Source organism: Canis aureus, chromosome 18 (genome assembly GCF_053574225.1).
Source record: "Canis aureus isolate CA01 chromosome 18, VMU_Caureus_v.1.0, whole genome shotgun sequence".
NCBI classification, from domain to species: domain Eukaryota; kingdom Metazoa; phylum Chordata; class Mammalia; order Carnivora; family Canidae; genus Canis; species Canis aureus.
This window is the reverse complement of record NC_135628.1, coordinates 29,692,615-29,713,926: the sequence shown is the minus strand read 5'-3', so window position 1 is coordinate 29,713,926 and position 21,312 is coordinate 29,692,615. Positions and strand designations below refer to the sequence as shown.

Genomic DNA, 21,312 nt, shown 5'->3' with positions numbered 1-21,312 from the left:
AGACATTTAGCGGATACTTGACCTTAGTGTTCTCCCTGAAATACTTGCTCTTGCTACTTAGCAATAAACTTACAGAATCTGAAAAATGAATTTGTAGTTTGTAGTGGAGCATTGTTCTCGAAGGAGCTGCCATTGCCCCCCCCCCTTTTTTTTAAAGATTTTATTTATTTATTTGAGAGAGAAAGAGCATGAGTAGGGAGAGGGAAAAGTAGACTTCCCACTGAACCGAGAGAGCCTTATGCAAGGCTCAGTCCCAGGACATTGAGACCATGACCTGAGCTGAAGGTAAATGCTTAACAAACTGAGTCACCCAGGCACCCCTGCCATTGTTTTTAAAGAAGACTTCCAGACGACAAAAATTTGAGGATTTCAGAATTTCAAGTCACATAAAGCATTCCCCTATAGGGCTTGTCTCTGCAATTGTCCTTTGTGAAGAGGTTACCACAAAACAAACACGAAAAGATGATTAGTTACTATATTTTAGAATTTGAAAGCTTTAAAACAAATTTTCAAGGAATTTTTATGAAGATTTTAGATTGGTATTAACATGCCTGAACCAATAGACATGATTGTCTATGATTATTGGATGACTTATACAGGATATTTGCAAAATACAAATATAAAAGCAGATCAAACTAAACTTGCTCTTTGAGGCACATTGCTTTACTCTGACACTTTTCTTAGGATACTAAAGATACATGATTAATGCAAATAAAATTACTAAGTGTCCCTTAGGATTAATGCAATGGGAAGAAAGTGACATCAATATGATAACAGATGCAGGTTTTTCAGGTAGACAGAACAGGTGATTTTTAAGAAGTAGGTGAAAGCCCACTTGTTAGTACCTGGAACCTTTAGAGCTTTGAAATCTCCAGCCTTCCATTGTTAAACACAGAAGCTCAAGTGGAAATATTAATCACAAATATCTTAAGAAGAGCAAAAGTTGCTGAAGTAAGGCTTTATTACCCAAAGCCTGTCCAGGAAGGAGGGGTTCTGGGTAGTGGGAAATGTCGAGGGCAATGTGTAATGCCAGAAGAGGTCTGCACAAAAGTCAAGAATGCTGCCAAAGTAAACTATCCTCTGTAAAATTTTCCTGTGGGTACAGTGGATGAAGTAAGAATACTAGGTCATTTAGATCAGGGATTTTTCCTGAGGGGGTGTGCTGGGGATTTTGGAATCACACTACCCTGTTCTTCCTCTGTTGGCCTCCAAGATTCTCAGGTTGAGTATTACTGAGTCAGCAAAAGCTGATAGACACTTGTCCTTTGGTTTGTTGAGGGTGGAGCCTCGATGCTGGGAATGGCGAGACTGCCTACAATTTTTCCTATAACATGTTTGTTGAAAATAGTGTGTATTGCCCTCCTTTTTTTTTTTTTTTTTTTTTTTTATAAAGGACATGCTCTGAATACTTTCAGTTGTGGCAGTGTTAGTTTTGAGTAGATACTATGTTTTTCACAACCTACAAATCCCAAGCAGAATAATATGGGAGTTTGGGGTGTTGACCCTGGAGACAAATTTATTGAGTTTGAGTACTGGCTCCACTAATGAGCTGCGTGACTGTGTTTTTTAAACCAAGATATTGAACATCTTCAGGGCCTAGCTAAACCGTAAGTAAAATGAGGGTAATAGTATCTCACATTTGCGGTGAGAAACTGAGGACATTGAACAGACTTGAGCACAGCCCTAGCATAGGAAGGGAGGGGTTTTGTTGATGTCTGCTTTCAGCATAACTGAAGATACCAAAATAATAGCTCTCTCTTGGGGTGTGATTTTCGCTTTTGAATGGAAACCACAGCATGGGTTTTGGGTATTTCCCCTCACTAGCTTAATCAATTTTATAAACTGTCTTGAGTATTGAAATAACATCCAACTGGACAGAAATGTGTTCAGGGTGGGGGGTAGAAATGGAGCCTAAGAAAGTTACTGTAAAAAATGATTTCCTCTGTTCTTTCTAGCTAAGCTTTGTAAGTGCGCAATGAGAAGTTGTGATGTTTTCTTACTGATCCTGGAAATCCTGCAACTTGGGCAGAGGAGAGATCCCACCTGAATTGGTTTGGCAGTGCTGCTGTGACAAAGTACCACACATCGAGTGGCTTAAACCACGGACATGTATTTTCTCACTGGAGGCTAGACGTCAGAGGTCAAGGTGTCGGCAAGGCTGGGTGCTCTTGCAAACTGTGAAGGAGAATCTTCCACACCTCTCTCCTAGCTTTTGGTAGTTCACTGACAACTTTTGGTATCTTTTGGCTTCTGCTGCATGAGCTTCATTTGCACGTGATATTCTCTCTGTGTGCATATCTCTATGTCCAGATACTTACTTTTTGTAAAGACGACAGCCATGCTGATTGAGAGGCCCATCTTATTCCAGCATGACCTCATCTAAATCAGGTCATATCCTGACAAACTGAGGGTTTAGGACATCCACCTATGAGTTTTGGGAGACACAACGTGACATGTAATAGCATCATATTCTGGAAATACTATGGTAGACTTACAGAATTTACAGTAGTCAGTACTCAACAAACATCCAATGACATGATTACAAAGCTGTGGGCAGTGTATTTGTTTCATCTTCTATGAGAAGATGTTCACAAATTGGTATTCATGAAGTTAATCACTGCAAACAGCAGAGGAGTTACACATTTAATGGCATCCTATTGTGGATGCTTGCCCAACATTGAGATCATTTTATTTTGTGAGCGGGTGTTAGTGTGTGTGTGACTGAGAGACAAAGACTTTGACTTTATGCTCCCAAAGGCTTTCCATTAGGAAAAAAAAAAAAAAAGACATTGCATAAGAAACAGTTTTTCAAAACAGCAAAAAAATGCTTATCTGTCTTGACTACGATGTTTATGATGTACACGTTGTGTAGTTTGCATCATTTTAAGTGCAATATGTTCTAAGGAATGGAACTATAAAATCTCAAGCAAATCAGACTGATTTCCATAATGGGAGAATGCATGCTTGTATCATTCATGGTTCATGAGTGTTACATCTTGTGTGAAGACAGACAGCTCTACTTAGAGGGTGGGGCCATTGCTTCTCTGCTCACCCATCATCCCATTGTAACATTTCATGAGGGATTTCCCATCCATTTCTTACCACTAGAATATGAATTCCCCATGAGAACAAAATTGCCTTATTTTTACCTAGACCATCCTCCAAGCCACAATACTGAACACTGATACAAAACAGAAATAAAATGTTCAAATAAGGGATCTCTGGGTGGCGCAGCAGTTTGGCGCCTGCCTTTGGCCCAGGGCGTGATCCTGGAGACCCGGGATGGAATCCCACGTCGGGCTCCTGGTGCATGGAGCCTGCTTCTCCCTCTGCCTGTGTCTCTGCCTCTCTCTCTCTCTGTGACTATCATAAATAAAAATTTAAAAAAAGTTTGAATAATTGAAGAGCTTAAATGTGATAAAATAATTGAGGTTTTTTTTTGAAGTCAGAAATTGTGAAATTGATTTGAAATATAAAATGTCACCATTTTAGGCAAAAATAAGGGATAAACAAGGAGGAGGAGGAGAGCATCTAGTATAGTAGTTCTAAATTACAGTTGCCAGTGTTAGCAAATGAAAGTACAGGTTATCCAATTAAATTTGAATTTCACATATATAATGAATAAATTTTTACGATAATATATCCCATATATTGCACAAGTATTGCATACTTGTACTAAAAATTGTTTATTTCTAATTTAAATTTAACTGAATGTCCTTTACAACCTTATTCTAATCTCTTTTTGAATATGTATTTTTTTTTTACTGTTTTATCACTGAAATGCAAATCAGAGCTCAGCTTGCTTATAAAAATGCCTATACATATAGAATTGTACACACTATTGCAGGTAGTCAATGTTAGTAATTCTTAACATTTAATGTGTTAAAGAAGGAATAAAGAATATTTTGGAGGTTACAAGGCTAAAGGTAATGGAAAAAAGTTAGACTTACATATATGTATTCTAAGCATAGTCCTACATTTCGAGCTAGGGATAATGTTAGAAATGATGGAATCTAAACCACTAATTTTTAAAAACAGATTTTATTTATTTATTCATGAGAGACAGAGAGAGAGAGAGAGGCAGAGACACAGGCAGAGGGAGAAGCAGGCTCCATGCCGGGAGCCCGACGTGGGACTTGATCCCTGATCTCCAGGATCACACCCTGGGCCAAAGGCGGCGCTAAACCGCTGAGCCACTGGGGCTGTCCTAAACCACTAATTTTAGAAAGGTGAAGAAATTAGATAGAAATATCAACTAGGATATAGAGTTTAATTGTGAAAGTAGGGTAAAGAAGGAAACTAAATTTGCCCCACTAATAAAACTACTTATCAAGTAATTATATGTATATATATAAAATAGTGTATAAATACACTATTATAGTAATTAGTATTATAGTAATTAAAATGTATATATGTAATTATATATATAATTATATATAATATATTTTATATATATAAAATAGTGTATAAATACACTATTATAGTAATTGATATGTATATATAATTACTCGGTAATTATATATACATATAATTAGTATTATAGTAATTAAAATGTATATATGTAATTATATATATAATTATCAAGTAATTATATGTATATGTAAGTGTATAAATGCACTATAAATACATATACATATAATTATGTATATATATAATAGTGTATTTATACTTTTATGCATAATAGTGTATATATTAAAATACAAAGGAACATTTGCTTTTATGTTAAAGAATAACTGATTTATCATTTAGTAACATTTTTGCACTAATTGAAGAAAAATAACTGAATATTCTGTTTTGCTTTTTATGTATTAAAACAGCAACTGAATTGTCAACTGATCTTTCTTTCTTTACTGCAAATGACCACTCACATTTTCTGCCTCTGTACTCTTTAATCAAATAGTGGAATCAACTATACTACTTTAGCATTCACGTTCCATTTGTAAATTAGAGAATGCCAGTTCACTTTGATATTTTATTTATTTGTTTTTTTCACTTTGATATTTTAACATTTATTTTTAAAAAACTCCAGACTTTAATCACTTTGATCTAAGATTAATAAAGATAAAAGTAGGATGTTTGATACTGTTTCTCAAATAGGATCCATGGATACCTAGTACTGATGGTCTTGCAACTATTCGTATCCAAATAGATTAATAGAAGAAAACCTGCTTAAAATGAATAGAATAGGGATCAGATAAAATCTGAAGAAACTCATGAGACATTGAAATAAATCAGATATCTATATGATGTAAAAGTGTACTTTTATATCAAATTCAAATGAAATGCAGTTAAGTCCTATAGGTTAGGAAAATTTCTGGCTAACAGAAATTGTTTATCTTCTGAGAATTTCTCCCAGCTGATTTTGAGATTTCCATAATTAATTAGAATTGTTCCCAGTTGATAGGGGATTTTTTTCCATAAAATATTAAAAGTTCTTGGTGTTTTTTTTTTTCTTGGTGTTATTTAAAGCAATATAAGACATGGTAGTGATCCTCCAAAACCTGTGAAGAATTGAGTTAGTGTTTGGATATCTGATAATTTGAGAATGAATAGAAATAATCCTCTCCTGTTAGTTAACTGGAGAAATTTTTTAATATTCCAAGGGCAGTTACATTTTTCCTAAAATTATTAAAGGTAGGACATATCCACCCAATAATTAAGTCAAGTGTGCAGTTTTAAAAATATATTTTAATTAATTGTAATTAGTTCCTAATTGTGTATTTTAGAATAAGAAAAGAAGTAATGGTTAATTCTGCAAAATACTGCTAAAGGTTCAAATATTTAGACAGAGATGTCTTTATTTGCTTTGGCAACATGTGGATCATTTAGGACATATACTAGCAGGTTTGATACAGTGGAGGGGCAGAGGTAAGATGGGATTACTTGGTGGAGTGAATGAGAGATGAGAAAGAAGTAACCAGTGCTGACACCTCTTCTTTGGTCTTCCTTTCTCTACCACAGCCTTCAGCTCATGACAAGCTTTCTTTGCTACCAACCCAGGCAGAAATCAAACTACTACATTGTCCTCTCAGATTTTGACGTTTATTGTCAAACATTTGCCTTCATAAGAATATTGCAAACTTATTAATAATTCAAATGGTAGTATTACACAATCCATATACTTGCACATTTAATATTAGTCAATTAACCAGAAGGTTTTCTTTATGATATTAGACCTCTTAGAGGTAATCCTTTATAACTCTGAGTAAGTTTTAATGCTTTTTTCATGTTTTCTATCACTGAAATAAAAGTAGATAATATTCTATCATTAGAAGAAACTATTAAATGTGATGATCTATTAACCTTGCATCTGAAATTGGCCCCGTGATTTATTTATTTATTTTTTAAAAGATTTTATTTAGGGACACCTGGTGGCTCAGAGGTTGGGCGCCTGCCTTCGGCTCAGGTCGTGATTGGTAAGCTGGGATTGAGTCCTGCATCAGGCTCCCTGCATGGAGCCTGCTTCTCCCTCTGCCTATGTTTCTGCCTCTCTCTCTCTCAGTCTGTGTCTCTCATGAATAAATAAATAAAACCCTTTTTTTTTAAAGGTTTATTTATTTGAGAGAGAGAGGTAACACAAGCAGGCGAGAGGGAGAAGCAGGCTCCTGCTGAGCTGAGCAGGGAGCTTGATGCCAGTCTCAATGAGGGGCTAGATCCCAGGACCCTGGGATCATGACCTGAGCCAAAGGCAGATGTTAACCACTTGAGCCACCCAGGTGTCCTGAAATTGGCCCCTTTAAATTAATACTATGAAAACATCAGGATTTATCCACAACATTAAAGAACGGTCTGCCAATGGTATACACATAAATTTAGGGATTAGACCATTCAGAGCTGATAATGAATTGTCTTTATGTTAAACAATTAAATCAGAGAGATTTTTGAGGGAGTGTCTGTCTAATAGATCATTTTCTATGATTATTGATGCATCTGACAAGTATAGTGATCAGATTGCATATACTCGATACTGAATGTTATAAAAATTCAAGTCCAAAGACAGACTGTATCTTCTTGCGTATAAACATTATAAGAAGATAAAAAGTTTTAATTATTATCAGTTTGAGGAAATTACATATGATCTTTAATATCACAAGAATGGACTGGCTCCCTTAAAGTTTAATTCTAACATGTAGTCTATTCTTGGTGGTCCCAGATTTAGAGATCATAAAAAGTATTTGACATCTCTGTTAAAAACAACAACAACAACAACAACAACAACAAAAGATTTTGAGGTGCCCCAGAAATTCTTATTGTGATAGGAGCTGTGTGTTTCATTTTTAAACACTACCTCCACCACTGACTCTGGTGATTCTCATTTGTGAATAGCGCTGTGTGTGGGACTAGGTAGATGTAGGGCATCACTGACCTACTAACAGTCAAACAAAGCTCCTACCACTGTTCAAGACAATTTGTGAATACTTACATGCTGGTGAGTCCTGAGGTTCATATGTATACAGTCTATTAGAGTATCTTCCACTTATATCAGCTCTGACTGTTAAGAAGGATCTGCCAAAAAAAAAGTTACTGATACAATATTTAAAATGTTTATAAAATCATTCTCCCCTCTTATTCTAAGCAAATGTTAGGCCAATATATAAGCAAAATTGGTTTTTATAATGTGAATTCATGATGATGTAACCTGCATTCTCATTTTAGTGTGCCGTAACTCTGTCAGTACAGTCTGGGGACTGTACCAAAAGTATACCGGAATACTGGGTGATGGACATTAAGGAGGGCAAGTGATGCAATGAGCACTGGGTGTTATATAAGACTGATGAATCACTAAATTCTACCTTGGAAACTAATAATAGACTATACGTTAATTAGTTGAAATTAAATTTTAAAAAACGTAGAAAAATCAACAAAACACCTAGTTTTTTTCAACTAGGTGCCACAAAACGTGTTTGAGTTTCGACCTCAGTTGTTATTTATCTGATCTGATAATGCTGATCAGTTGCATTTTTGTGAGGTAGACAGCCTGTATGTTAGAGACACAGAGAGAGGCAGAGACACAGGCAGAGGGAGAAGCAGGCTCCCTGCTAGGAGCCGGATGTGGGACTTGATCCTGGGTCCCCTGGATCATGCCCCGGGCTGAAGGCAGGTGCTAAACCGCTAAGCCACCCAGCGATCCCCTAAAAGAATTTTTAAAATATAAAACCATTCACTCTCAGACTAGATAAAACCAGGTGGTCACTCATCTAAAATCTCATGGAATAGCCCAGGAGATTATGAGAATCAGTAAAAGATTTTGGTCTGAACTTCTCAGAGTCTCTAAAACTAGAGCCTGACAAGTCTAGCTGCTTGTCAGCATCATTTGGTGAATTATCTTTAAAAGTCTACATTAAAAATAGGTTACAAATTCAGATAGGTTAAAATTCAAAAGTGAAAAAGGTAAAAATTCTTCCCATTCCTGCTTTCCAGAGGTAAGAAGTGTTAACATCTCTTATGTTTCCTCCCAGAGGTTGTCAAGTCACAAAATGGAGTAAGTATATTAATATGAATATAATTGATAGAAATTGTATATGTTTAATGCATATGTATGTATATTCATTTCTTTTTTTTTAAATATTTATTTATTTATTTATGATAGAGAGAGAAAGAGAGAGGCAGAGACACAGGAGGAGGGAGAAGCAGGCTCCATGCCAGGAGCCCAACGTGGGACTCGATCCTGGGACTCCAGGATCGCGCCCTGGGCCAAAGGCAGGCGCTAAATAGCTGAGCCACCCAGGGATCCCCTGTATATTCCTTTCTTAAAAATATGAATACTAGCATACTATAGACACGTATTTGCATTTTGCTTTTTTAACATAATGGTATGTGTTGGATATAATTATTTTGTGCTTCTATAATTCTACATTATATCTGTGTTCTTTAGTTCTTTGAAAATAGAAATATTTAAATTGGTTCCAATCTTTTGTGTTTAGATTGTTTCCAAACCTTTACAAATATGGCTTCAAGGAACGTGATGTTATTTATATATATGATTTTGAACATGGGTGAGTATATTTGTAAAAATATATATTTGTAAAAAAAAAATTCAGAAATAGAATTTCTGGGTCAAGGTGCCCCTACATTTATAATTTTGGTATCCATGCTTTCCATAGAGGCTATATCAACTTATGTTCTCTCTGGTAATGTGAGAGATATTTTCTCTGTGCTCCCTAAAACTCATCAAACTGTTAACTCTTGGATCCAATAGGTGAAAAGAAGGAAGTTAATGTAGTCTTACTTACTTATAAAAAACAGTGACTGCATGGTTCAGTAATTCTACTTCTGGGAATATATTTGACGGAAATGAAGTCAGGATCTCAAAGAGATATCTGCACTCCCATGTTCAGTGCAGCATTATTTATAATAGCCATGATGTGGAAAAACCTGTTTCTGTTGATGCACTTATGACAAAATGGAAGAACCTTGAATATATTATGCTAAGTGATGTCAGGAAGATAAATACTATATGATGTCACTTATATGTGAAATCTCAAAAAACTCACAAAATATTAACTCATGGAAATAGTTTATTGGTCGTTTCCAGGGGGTAATGGGAATGGCTGAAGGGTGAAGATGAGCACACCTAAAACTGCATAACGTTATTATGTCAGTTTTATCTCAATAAAGCTGTAAAAAACAGTCAATGTTACTCATGTTTAGATTACTTAATTTCTTTTCCTTTTGTATCTTTTTTTTTTTTTTTTTTTAAGACAGAGGGTGCATGAGTGGGGGGAAGGACATCAGGGGAGGAAGAAGGTGAGAGAGAAATAGAGAGAGAATCTCAAGCACACTCCAGCACTGAGCACAGAGCCTGACACATGGGGCTTTATCTCACCACCCTGAGTTCATGATCTCAGCTGAAACCAAGAAAGTAGATGCTCAACTGACAGAGTCACCCAAGCACCCCTCCTTTTGTATCTTTTGGTCACCTTTTTTCCTATTGACTTGTTAACCTTTTTTTATTAATTTTTATGAGTACGTTTTCTAGAGAAATTCATGATTATGATATGTGCTGTAGTCTTGTTTAGGTTTTTGTCTTTTTTTCTTTAGTTTATAATTCTGATTATGCAGAAATTAATGTAATCAAAATGTATTATTCCTTTCCTTAGGCTTTTCTTTCTTCTTTTGACCATACTCAAATCCAAAGTAGGGGTAAGGCAAGGCAAGTGTACTTGCATCAAAGGTTCATCAAAGGTGCCCCTCATGTCTTACCCTAATATCAACCCTTCTCTACTTCAAGCATTAAAAAAAATTTTTTTGCAATAATATCTTCTAATACCTTATTGGTTTAACATTTATAATTAATCTTTGTAACTTGTTTTCATATAAAATGATCTGAATATATCTATTTTCCCCCGAAGGCTACCACCTTCTAACAATAATTATTTTACATACTAACTCTCTCCTATTCCTAACTTTGGATGCTACTTTATTGTGTAAAAAATTTCTTTAGTATTAGTTTTGTTTCTATATGTACCATTTTGTTCAATTCATTTATCAGTAACATATTATTATTTTTTTTAATTTTTTTTTTAACTTTTATTTATTTATGATAGTCACAGAGAGAGAGAGAGAGAGATTGGCAGAGACATAGGCAGAGGGAGAAGCAGGCTCCATGCACCGGGAGCCCGATGTGGGATTCGATCCTCGGTCTCCAGGATCGCGCCCTGGGCCAAAGGCAGGCGCCAAACCGCTGCGCCACCCAGGGATCCCAGTAACATATTATTTTGATAGAATTGTAAAAAATGTTTCATCTTGATTAAGGGACAGTCCCCACTGAATTCTTTACGAAGTTCCTAACTATGACTGTTTTTCCATTTCAATTTTGAGATTATTATTTTTCTTAATTCTTGTACCAATTTATTGTGGTTGTCTTAAAATTTTTCAAGTGTACAGAGAATTGGCATTTTTACAATGTTGAGTCCTCCCATTCAAGAACATGGTATATCTTATCTTAGGTTTAAATTTTTTTCCTCAGTAGTACATTTAGGTTCATATAGATTTTGTGATTTCCTGTCAGATTAATCTTGGATATTTTATCTTTTTATTGCTACTTTATTTTTTATTTATTTATTTTTTTATTGCTACTTTAAATGGAATATTGTATAAGTTTTTTTCAACTTTTTTCTCCATATAAATACTATTGTTTTATTTTTTCAAATGCTTTTGATTTCTATGTATTAATTTGGTCTTATCTAATTTAACTGAATCTTTATTCTTCTGAATACTTGGAGCTGATTTTGAATTTTTACATATATTGTATAGTCATCATCTGTAAGTGAAGATATTTTCACTTTCTCCCTTCCAAGTTTTGTACTTCTAAATTTTCTCATCTAATTGCATTGGTCAGTGTCTCCAGAACAATGTTAGTGGTTGTGGTGATTGTAGACATCCTTGTCTTATCCAGACTTTGCTAGGGTATTTTAATTCGTTTTCAGTAAGCATGATGTTGGCATTTTTGCTGAGGCAGATATTTCTTTGTTAGGATAAATTAAAAATTAATATAAAAGTGTTTATTTTTAAATTTAAAAATGGAGTTTGCATTCTGTTAAATGCCTTTTCAACCCCTCAGGAGATAGGAGATACTTCTATGATTTGTCTCCATATAAATAATATTTTAATTACTAGATTTGTTATTCTTAAATCTTACTACATTCAGTTTAAGCTTGCATAATACCTAATAAAGTGATACTGTTTTGTTATGCAACTTATATTCAGATGCTTGCTTGGCTGATGTTAACTAAACTTGCTGTAGTGATCTGCTATTGCATGCTGTTTGGCCTAACAGTTGTCATTATAATTTTTTTGTGAACAACACCTCTATATACATATTGATTTCTTAATTACCAAGCAAGCTTTTACTGAGATGTAGTTGACATATTACTTTAAGATGTACAATGTAATGATTGATATTTGTATAGAAGGCAATAGCAGAACAAATACTCATACCCTTTTAAAAGTTTACAGGCTAGTTTTTAGCTGGTAATATGAGAAGCTATCTATATCATCTACCAAAAATAACTGAGAGGTGTTTTACCTGTTTAGAATATGAAAGATCTTCTTCACAAGTCTTTACCCAAGTGATGTCATCTCCCCATCCTAAAAAAGAATAGAGAAATGAATGCATTAACCCAGCACCACAAAAAAGCTCTGGAATGGACATTGTGATAAGCAGGTATCTATCTACACATAGTTAATTAAGCTACCAAGCAGTTGTCTGACATATGGTATAGAGGGTGCATAACTACTAGATATGAAGAGGTGGTGTTCTTCAAATGATAGTGCTGAGGTTTTGTGACTAGTTCAAATCTCAAGGCCCATGTAGGTGTTCAATCAGTGCTGTTATGATTAGTGGTGATGAAAAGAGCATCTTTAGACAGTGCAGAGGTCTGACTTTCAAAATGTACAGAGGAAATAACAGTTAATCTTTGCATATTTTGTAAATATATCATGGATAATTTATACTGTACTGTACAGTGCCCTTGTAACTTGAGTGCCAGGAGATGCCAACCCTTTCAAATCAGAATACATAACGAAAAGAATTCCTAATTTTGCTTTGAGTTCTGACATGGAAAAAAAATCTAGTGCGATGATTTCATGGTTGAGAGACACAGTAAAACAAAAGTGTTTCAGAAGCATTCAAAAGCATGGAGGAGAGGGAAAAAGAACATAATGAGTTGAATATCCTACTAGCCTTTATAAAAGTAAAACAAGTTGTTGAGAGTATGTATTAGAGATCGAAGAATAAAAATCATTGAGAAGAATGCACAAAACACTCAGAAATACTGCAGAGTGTTTTCAGGAAATGTTTGAGTTTATAGATGAAAAATACTGAATTAATTTGAAAATAGAAATAGTTGCAGACTAGTTTGGACCCAAACTGTATATTTCAATTTTTGTCAGACTATGGTTTCTGGTTTTGATATGCTGGTTTAAAGATGGCCAGGAATTATGAAGCAGAATTATGAAGCAAGGCATACATGATTGCATGATTTTTGCTTATTTGTTTGCTTTTGTTTCTTTGTTTTTTTTGGCAACGATTTTATTAAAATAGTCACACATCAATACAGTTCATCCACTGAAAGTGTGTGTGCTTTTGGTGTATATTCACAGAGCTGTGCAAGCAGCATTACCATCAATTTTAGAACATTTGCATCACCTCAAACTCTTTAGCTGCCACTTCCTGATCTCCCCATCTCCCCCAACCCTAAGAAACACTTAATCAACTTTCTGTCTCTATTAATTTTCTTTTTCTGGGTATTTCATATAAATGGCATCTCATCAGATGTGGTCTTCTTTGATAGGACAGTTTCAGTTAATAGAATATTTTCAAGGTTCATCTGTATTGTGGCTTATATTAAGACTTTATTCCTTCATATGGTCAAATACTGTACCATTATGTGGGTATATCACATTTTATTTATCTATTCATCAGTCGATGGGCGTTTGGTATTTTTGCTTTTTTGGAGCTTATGAATAATGCTGCTATGAAAATTTGTGTGCAAGTTTTGTGTGAACCTATGTTTTCATTTCCCTTGCATATACCTAGAAGGGAATTGCTGAGTCAAATGGCAACTCCATACTGACTTTTTGGAGAAACTACCAGACCATTTTTCTAAGTGGCTGCACTATTTTACACTCTTAGCAGCCATACAGCGGGTTTGTTATTACCTGATTTTAAAATCTTAACGTTGGAAGTTGTTTTAGTTTAGTACCCTACCTCAGCAGAAATCCTTCATATCTGTAATAATCCCAGAAGATTTTTTTTACAACTTTGTTTGAGCATATGTAGTAACTTCATATCATATTTTGCCTTAGGGACGCCTGGGTGGCTCAGGGGTTGAGCATCTGCTTTTGGCTAAGGGACTGAACCTGGGATCCAGAATTGAGTCCCACGTCGGGGTCCCTGCAGGGAGCCTGTTTCTCCCTCTGCCTGTGTCTCTGCCTCTCTCTCTCTCTCTGTGTCTCTCATGAATAAATAAATAATGTTAAAAACAGAATATTCTAGAAACAGCCACTGAGACTGTGCTTCTACTTAACTTTCCTTCTTCTGTTGCAAATATTACTCATTGCTGGAACTTCAGCAGTGGGAAGAATTTTTATTCTCTACTCCTATTCAACTTACTTCCACAAACATTAAAGGAACATCTGCCACGTGCCTTATTCATTTAGCACTGGGTATACCAATGTAAAACAATATAATCCCTGCTCTTCATTCTAGCCTTCATGCAGCAAAGCCATGCCATATTATTTTTTATACACTTTATCTCATAATAACTGAAAGTGTTGCAGAGTCTCTGTTCTTTACTATAATTCTGTCTCCAGCTCTGGTTATGCTTATCTGTCTTCTGAGATTTTATTCATTCTCCAATATGTATTTTTTGAGTACCTACTTTATGCTGGGCATTGCGCTGGGTGCTGGGTAGTTCTTCTGATTTTCTGAAGTTAGGATGGGGAGGGTATCATTATTTTTTCTTAAACTATTATCTTTTTCCAATTAATTTTCCCTTTCCTTCCTAACATACTTACCTGTTTGGTGCTGTCCTCTGCAGATCTCCATTTGCTATTCTGTACACCACACTCAGACTTCCTTTTCACCCTTACTTTTAATCCTCATTGATTCTGGGCTTCATTTTCTTAATTGTTTCCAATGTGCTGCTAGATGGCAAAAGTCTTAACCAAATGTAAAGCAATTCCTAGTGGAGTTTCCATCTGACGTCAGTCATTTTCTCCATTAAAGTCTTAGTTTCTTGGGGCACCTGGGTTGCTCAATGGTTGAGCACCTGCCTAAGGCTCAGGTCATGATCCCAGATTCCTGGGATGAAGTCCCACATTGGTCTCCCTGCAGGGAGCCTGTTTGTCCCTCTGCCTAAGTCTCTGCCTCTCTCATGAAAAAATAAATAAAATCTTTTTTAAAATCCTAATTTCTTAACTGAAATAACAGACTCATTAAGTTGTTTAAAATTTATAGCAAAATTTGTATACATTTTTCATAAAGATCACCAAAAAGTGTTGATGGACGTTTGAAAGTGAATACACAGAATGTTGGTGCCTTGTGTTATAGCATGCTGTTTAACTCAGTGCTGGAGAGTCTTTAAGGGTAGCAAATCATTTAGTCTTTGGTTTTTTTAAGGTTACTGAACTCATTGTTTTATGACTCTTGTGTTTATAAAGAAAGATGCCTGATAAATTATACTTAGGAAAGTATTTCTCTCTTTGAATTTATTTTGCAAAAGTGTATTGCTTTTTTGAATAGACAGTTTCTGTGATTGTTAAATGGAAGTAGAATTAACTTGGCTGAACATTGATGGATAATTGACAGGTGCTTAATACATCTGGTAAGGAATGAATGAACTTGGAAAGTCAGTATTTTAGAATTTGAAATTATGCTCTTGTCCATTGATGTTACCACTCCAACTAGTGGTCAAGTGTTTGTGGTCATACTGCTAGTTTTTAATTGGTTCTGTAGAAAGAAAGGATTCTATTACCATTTCTGTTTAATGGAGATATAGAAATCAATTTTGATAATTCTCTTTTGTAAAATATTTCTTTACAGAAGAAGATAATGTATTTGTTTCTTAGGTCAATGTAAAACAGTAAGTACAAAATAGAAATGTTTTCTAAACATGTAGCCAATGACAAAATTAGATTAGGAGGTCTAAAATCACTGCTTCTGTTTACTGGAGTCAATAAAACAAATACTTGAGTAGCTGAAATTCTTAGAAGGTTGGATAAAGTATAGTTTTCTGCAGATCCTTTTATAAAGTCATCTTACAGTATTTTGTGGCCTTAATAAATACAGATCAGGGGATCAGAGCAGATTTTCACAGATTTTAGTTGTTTTTAGAATATCATTATGATCTATCAATCATTTTCCGTGATTCTGGTTAACAAATTTATAGGCAACCAAGTCAATTCTTTACTATTTCTATAAAAGATCATACAAATTATTACTGTTTTTCAATTGTTTTGGTTCATATTTTAAAAACATCTGATCTTTTCTGACCTTTTTTTTTTTCTCCCATTTGAAGGTGGTACATAGCAAATTATTCCAGTTAACTGAGTTTTCTTTTTAACCAGACTGTGGATAAGAGACTAGATATTTTAAAACAATCTAGATGACATAATTTAGAAATAAAATGAAATTTTAGTACCTCTAGTACCTCTTGAGAGTGTCTGGGGAATTCTCTGTTTTCGTTGATCACAATGGCAAAGTTGGAAAGAACTCTGATAAAGGAGAGACAGAGGACCAAAACTGACTGTATGTAACATCGTGGCTTCTTGGAAATTCCTCACAGGAAGCTAGATAGTAGAAAATATTTTTCAGAATCCAATAGATGATTTCAGACTGTTATTGAAAGATACTGACAAAAAGTCAGACCAAATCTATGCTGACAGATTGCTCTGCTTATGTTCATTGACCTGGTACAACAACTTAGAGCTTTAATTCACATTTTATTTCAAAAATATTTAAAAGATACAATCAATGCAATTAAAGTCAACTTGGTGAAAAGCCACATTCTGGGCTTCCTGGGAGTAGTACAATGAACTTGAAAAAGAAGTGGACCAGGGCACCAAAAAGTTTACTTGTGGCTGGATGTTAGTGCTCATGGCAAGACAGTGGAACTCAAATAAGGCCATGCTTATAAAAGGCCTTGCAACTGTTAAGTGCAATGCAAAGGTGACTTTTGGCATGCAAAAATACTCTTTCCCTTTTGATTGCTTTTGATCTAATAAATTAAGACCACATTTTAAACCTATACCAAGATAATCAGATTAGGCATGAACAAACATTGCTTAAAATAAAATTCAGAGGGAAAATAATGGGGAGGATTCTTGTTCTTGAGTTGCTTTGTAGTCACTTACCTTTCTCATCCTTCCATCAGTTACTCAGCCTTTTGCTATTCAATTTAGAACCCTGCCCTTCTTTAAAATCATCCCTTTCTCACTGAGGAGGGCACTTGATGGGATGAACACTGGGTGTTATACTATATGTTGGCAAATTGAATTTAAATTACAAAAAAGTCATCCCTTTCACTCTGGTATCTTCCCCTTGCCAACAGTGTATTCCTTTAGAACCAATCCAGATTAAATATGCTTGCCACTCTGGGTGACTCTAATTAAATTACTTCCTTCCCTAATCTGCAGTGGAACCTTTTTTTTTTTTTTTTAGTTTTATTTATTTAAGTAATCTATATACCCAACATGGGGCTTGAACTCAAGCCTGAGATCAAGAGTCACACACTCCTCTGACTGAGCTAGCTGGGTGCCCCTGCAGTGGACCCATTTTTAAATTTGTCACCCAACATTGGAAGACTCAGGTAAACATTAACCATGGTGCCTGATAAGGATCTTAATTTCTATAACCAGTTTCTATAACCAGTATCATAAAATATTTCAGAATGTTATCTTTACCTTATGGACTGGTCATCTTGTACCTTAAAGACTGAAACAAAGAAAAGGTAGATTTTAGTAAATAGTAAGGACCGATGAATATGGAGCACAAAGTCCAATGTGGGGAGGGGGCAGGCTCTTTGTCAGTTTAAAGTTGCAGTGAAGAAAGGGAAGCAACCATCTAAGGCAGAATCTTTCCTGCATCCAGTGAGCTTATAGATGGTCTATGATAGAGCTACAGGAAGCTCAAAAAGCCCTAAAATTATATGTAAAATTTTATGTGCTCCTTTTCATCCTCTTGGGGAAAAAAGGTCCAAATGGTCTTAAGATTCTTCTAGAAGTTTTGTATGCAAAGAAGAGTTAAAAAAAAGTTAGTTTTCCTCTTACACTGCGGTGGCAATGCAAGCTGGTACAGCCACTCTGATAAACAGTATGGAGGTTCCTCAAAAAGTTGGAAATAGAAGAAAAAAATTGAAAATAAAACTATCCTATGATCCAGCAATTGCACTATAGGTATTTACCCATAGGTTACAAACACAGCAATCCAAAGGAGCACCTGCACCCCAATGTTGATAGCTACAATGTCCACAATAGCCAAACTATGGGAAGAGCCCAGATGTCCATCAACAGATGAATGGACAAAGAAGATGTGGTACACACACACACACACACACACACACAATGGAATATTACTCAGCCATCAAAGTGAAGTGTCACCATTTGCAATGATGTGGATGGAGCCAGAGGGTACTATGCTAAGCAAAAAAAGTCATTCAGAGAAAGATTATCATATGATTTCACTCATATGTGGAATTTAAGAAATGAAACACGATCATAGGTAAAGGGAGGGGAAAATAAGATGAAATCAGACAGGGAGACAAACCATAAGACTTTCTTAACTATAGGAAACAAACTGAAGTTTGTTGGTGGGGAGGTGGGTCAGGGAATGAGGTAATTGAGTATTAATGAGGGTCCTTGATGGAATGAGCACTGGGTGTTATATGCAACTGATGAATCACTAAACTCTACCTCTGAAACTAATAATACACTGTATGTTAATTAATTGAATTTAAATTAAAAAAAAGTTTGGGGCAGCCCGGGTGGCTCAGCGATTTAGCCCTGCCTTCAGCCCAGGGTGTGATCCTGGAGACCAGGGATCGAGTCCCACGTCCGGCTCCTTGCAGTGGAGCCTGCTTCTCCCTCTGCCTCTGTCTCTGCCTCTCTCTGTCTCTCCTGACGAAATAAATAAAAATCTAAAAGAAAAAAAAAATTTGGAGGAAGCATTAGAAAAGGTTCTCTCTGGTAGTATCAGAGCTAAGTAGGTGAAATATGTATCAAAAGAGAGAAAATAAAACTTCACCATTTTCATATCTTAAAACTGCCAAATTTAGAGTTGAGTGGGAACCAATCATTTTTCAAATTCGAAGTTAGGTTATAGTATTGTGAAACACTGTTCTACTTAAAATCACAGTATTGGTTTTCCATTTTACTGATGCATTTTTAAAAAGATATCAAATATACTCTATGGCTAAGCAAATCAACTTATGTTAATATTTTTGAATGAACAATATTTTGTTGGTAAAATAGAATGGTAACTGCTAAGAGTCCTTAAATACAAATGTATGAGTTAAGCTACTTGGAGGACACAGATGAATATAACAGGGTTATAGCCCTGGATGAGCTTACCGCATACTCAGGAGGCAAATAAACCAATGTCTACAACTAGGTGTTACAGACATTAGCTAGTTAGCATTTTCTGCCATCAGTATTTTACTTTTCAGAAGTATTTTAACATAACTCATTTACTTAGATTTTTTTAAAAAATCTCTATTTTAAAATAAGACAATTAAAAAACAGGAACAGCTGTTACTTGTACCATAACTTTTAAAGAGATCACTTTTAGTGAATGTCAGTTTATTTTACTATTTTTAATATAAGTAGAGAATAAAAGTATGAAGCTAGCAGAGGAAATCCAGTTCATTAAAAGAAGAATAATATAATTTCACTTAATTTCACCCACTCCTTACTGAAGACGGCTCTTGGGAATAGTGACAAATTGATCATTGAAATGCAGCTGAAATTGACTGAAGATTAAATGATCTGGAAATTTTGCTTGCTTACCTGAACTAGCAAATGTTCTTGCTGGAAGTATAGTCTGGATATTTCTGGTTAAAAATGGGTGTGGATTTATAGACACACACATACACATACTCACTTGATCAACAGCCCCACCTGCATCGAAACAGGAGTACAGTCACCTGCAAACTTACAAAGACAGACTTGTCTGAAAAACACACTTCTTTCCAGTTCTCAGGATTCTCACGCTAAAAAACTTTTTTTCTCTTTGTCTAAATTAAGATTGAATATGCTTATAAAATTGAGGCCAAATGCCATCTTTGGGCTTTTTTTCTCTTCTACCTTACTTCCCAAAGTAATTTAGTGTTTGGCTAGAGTTCAACACACACACAAAAGGGGGGGGGGGTGGTAGAAACTGGTATGAATGTAGGAACTGTGTGTACACCATTGTTCTTGTTCTTGTTGGAAGTTCAGTGAGGACTGCAGATTAGATAGAAAGCACGTAGAAATTCCTCAGAGTTACTCTGTTTACAGGAATAGAATTAACAGCTAAAGAGAGCAGGTCTTTTTTTTTTTTTTTTTTTTTTCCTGAGAGAAAGAAAAAGAGAAATAAAAATGCTGTTTTAAAATTTAATACTTAAAAAAAAATAAATAAAATAAAATAAAATTTAATACTTTTACAAGTTGATTACTGTTGACAGTCTTGGTAGAACCCTTTATTATGCAAAAGTAGAAAAACAGGCAGTTGGATAAGTTTGTTGATATTTATCTAACAGATTTTTAAAACTTTTACGATTCATGATTATGGCAAAACATTTTTAAAGTATAGTATTGTGTCAAAATAAAAATTCTCTTCCTCATTCACCAGTTCACCAGTAGTGCCTTTGTCTCTCCTTCCCACCCCCAAAACACACCCTTAACCAAGTTCTACTTTCTTGAGTTTATTACTGTTAAAGTGCAGGACAAGTTCATCACATCTGACCCACCCCTTTTTTGTACGGCCCAGGAACGAGAAAAATTTTCACATTTTTAAATGGTTAGGAAAAAATATATTTTGTAACATGTAAAACTTACATGAAATTCAAATATCAGTGTCCACAAATAGAGATCACTGGATGGAGTGCGGTGATGTCCATTTCCTTACATATTGTCTATGGCTACTTCTGCATTCCAACAGCAAAGCTGGATACTGACAGGGACTGGACAACTTGCAAAACATGAAATATTTTCTCTATGGCCTTTTACAGAAAAAGCTGGATGATGCCTCATCTAGGATGTTATTCCATGAGTTTTTCTCCTTCCCTTCATCCCTCCCTTCTTGTTTCTCTCTGTCCAATTGTTCAATATAGTAACAAAGACACTGCTAAAGAGTTGGTGGTGGTAGGGGGGATGTTTATCTTGCTTTTAACTTTAAAGACAGTGTGCTTCCAGTATTTTAACTTTAGACATAGGGCTGATTTGATTTACAATGGTAAGGTAAACATTTTTCTGATACTGCATCTCTTAAAGAATGTTGGTTTTCTCCTTAGAAGGATGAATGTAAAATATATACCTTCAAAAAAAAGGATGAATGTGAGTTTTCTCATTTTACATGATAGATTTATTATTTTCCTAATTGAGCCTTCTTTGTGGTCCTAAGAGAAACCTCCTTGTAGCCAGGTTGCATTATTATTATTATTGTTATTTTTTACTAATCCACTAGTTAATGTATTTCTTCAATAGTGCTTTCTACCTTTATGGGATTCTCAAAGGGAATCTTTCTTGGAACATGCTATTCTAATCGAATCCTTCATGTTGAAGATGAAGAAATTTGACTTACAATTTTAATTTTAAATCCAATGTTTACAAAGC

The 21,312-nt window shown here is 35.0% G+C and overlaps 1 long non-coding RNA gene across 1 annotated transcript; it reads right to left on the bottom strand.

Moving 5' to 3' along the window:
- Positions 1–461: 461 nt before the first annotated feature.
- LOC144288804 (uncharacterized) lies at positions 462–19,631 on the bottom strand. The gene is made up of 6 exons (XR_013356801.1): positions 19,507–19,631; positions 17,407–17,437; positions 16,146–16,293; positions 12,029–12,090; positions 7,424–7,506; positions 462–2,425 (listed from the first exon to the last, which is right to left on the bottom strand). It is a non-coding gene; the product is annotated as an uncharacterized LOC144288804 (long non-coding RNA).
- Positions 19,632–21,312: the final 1,681 nt, after the last annotated feature.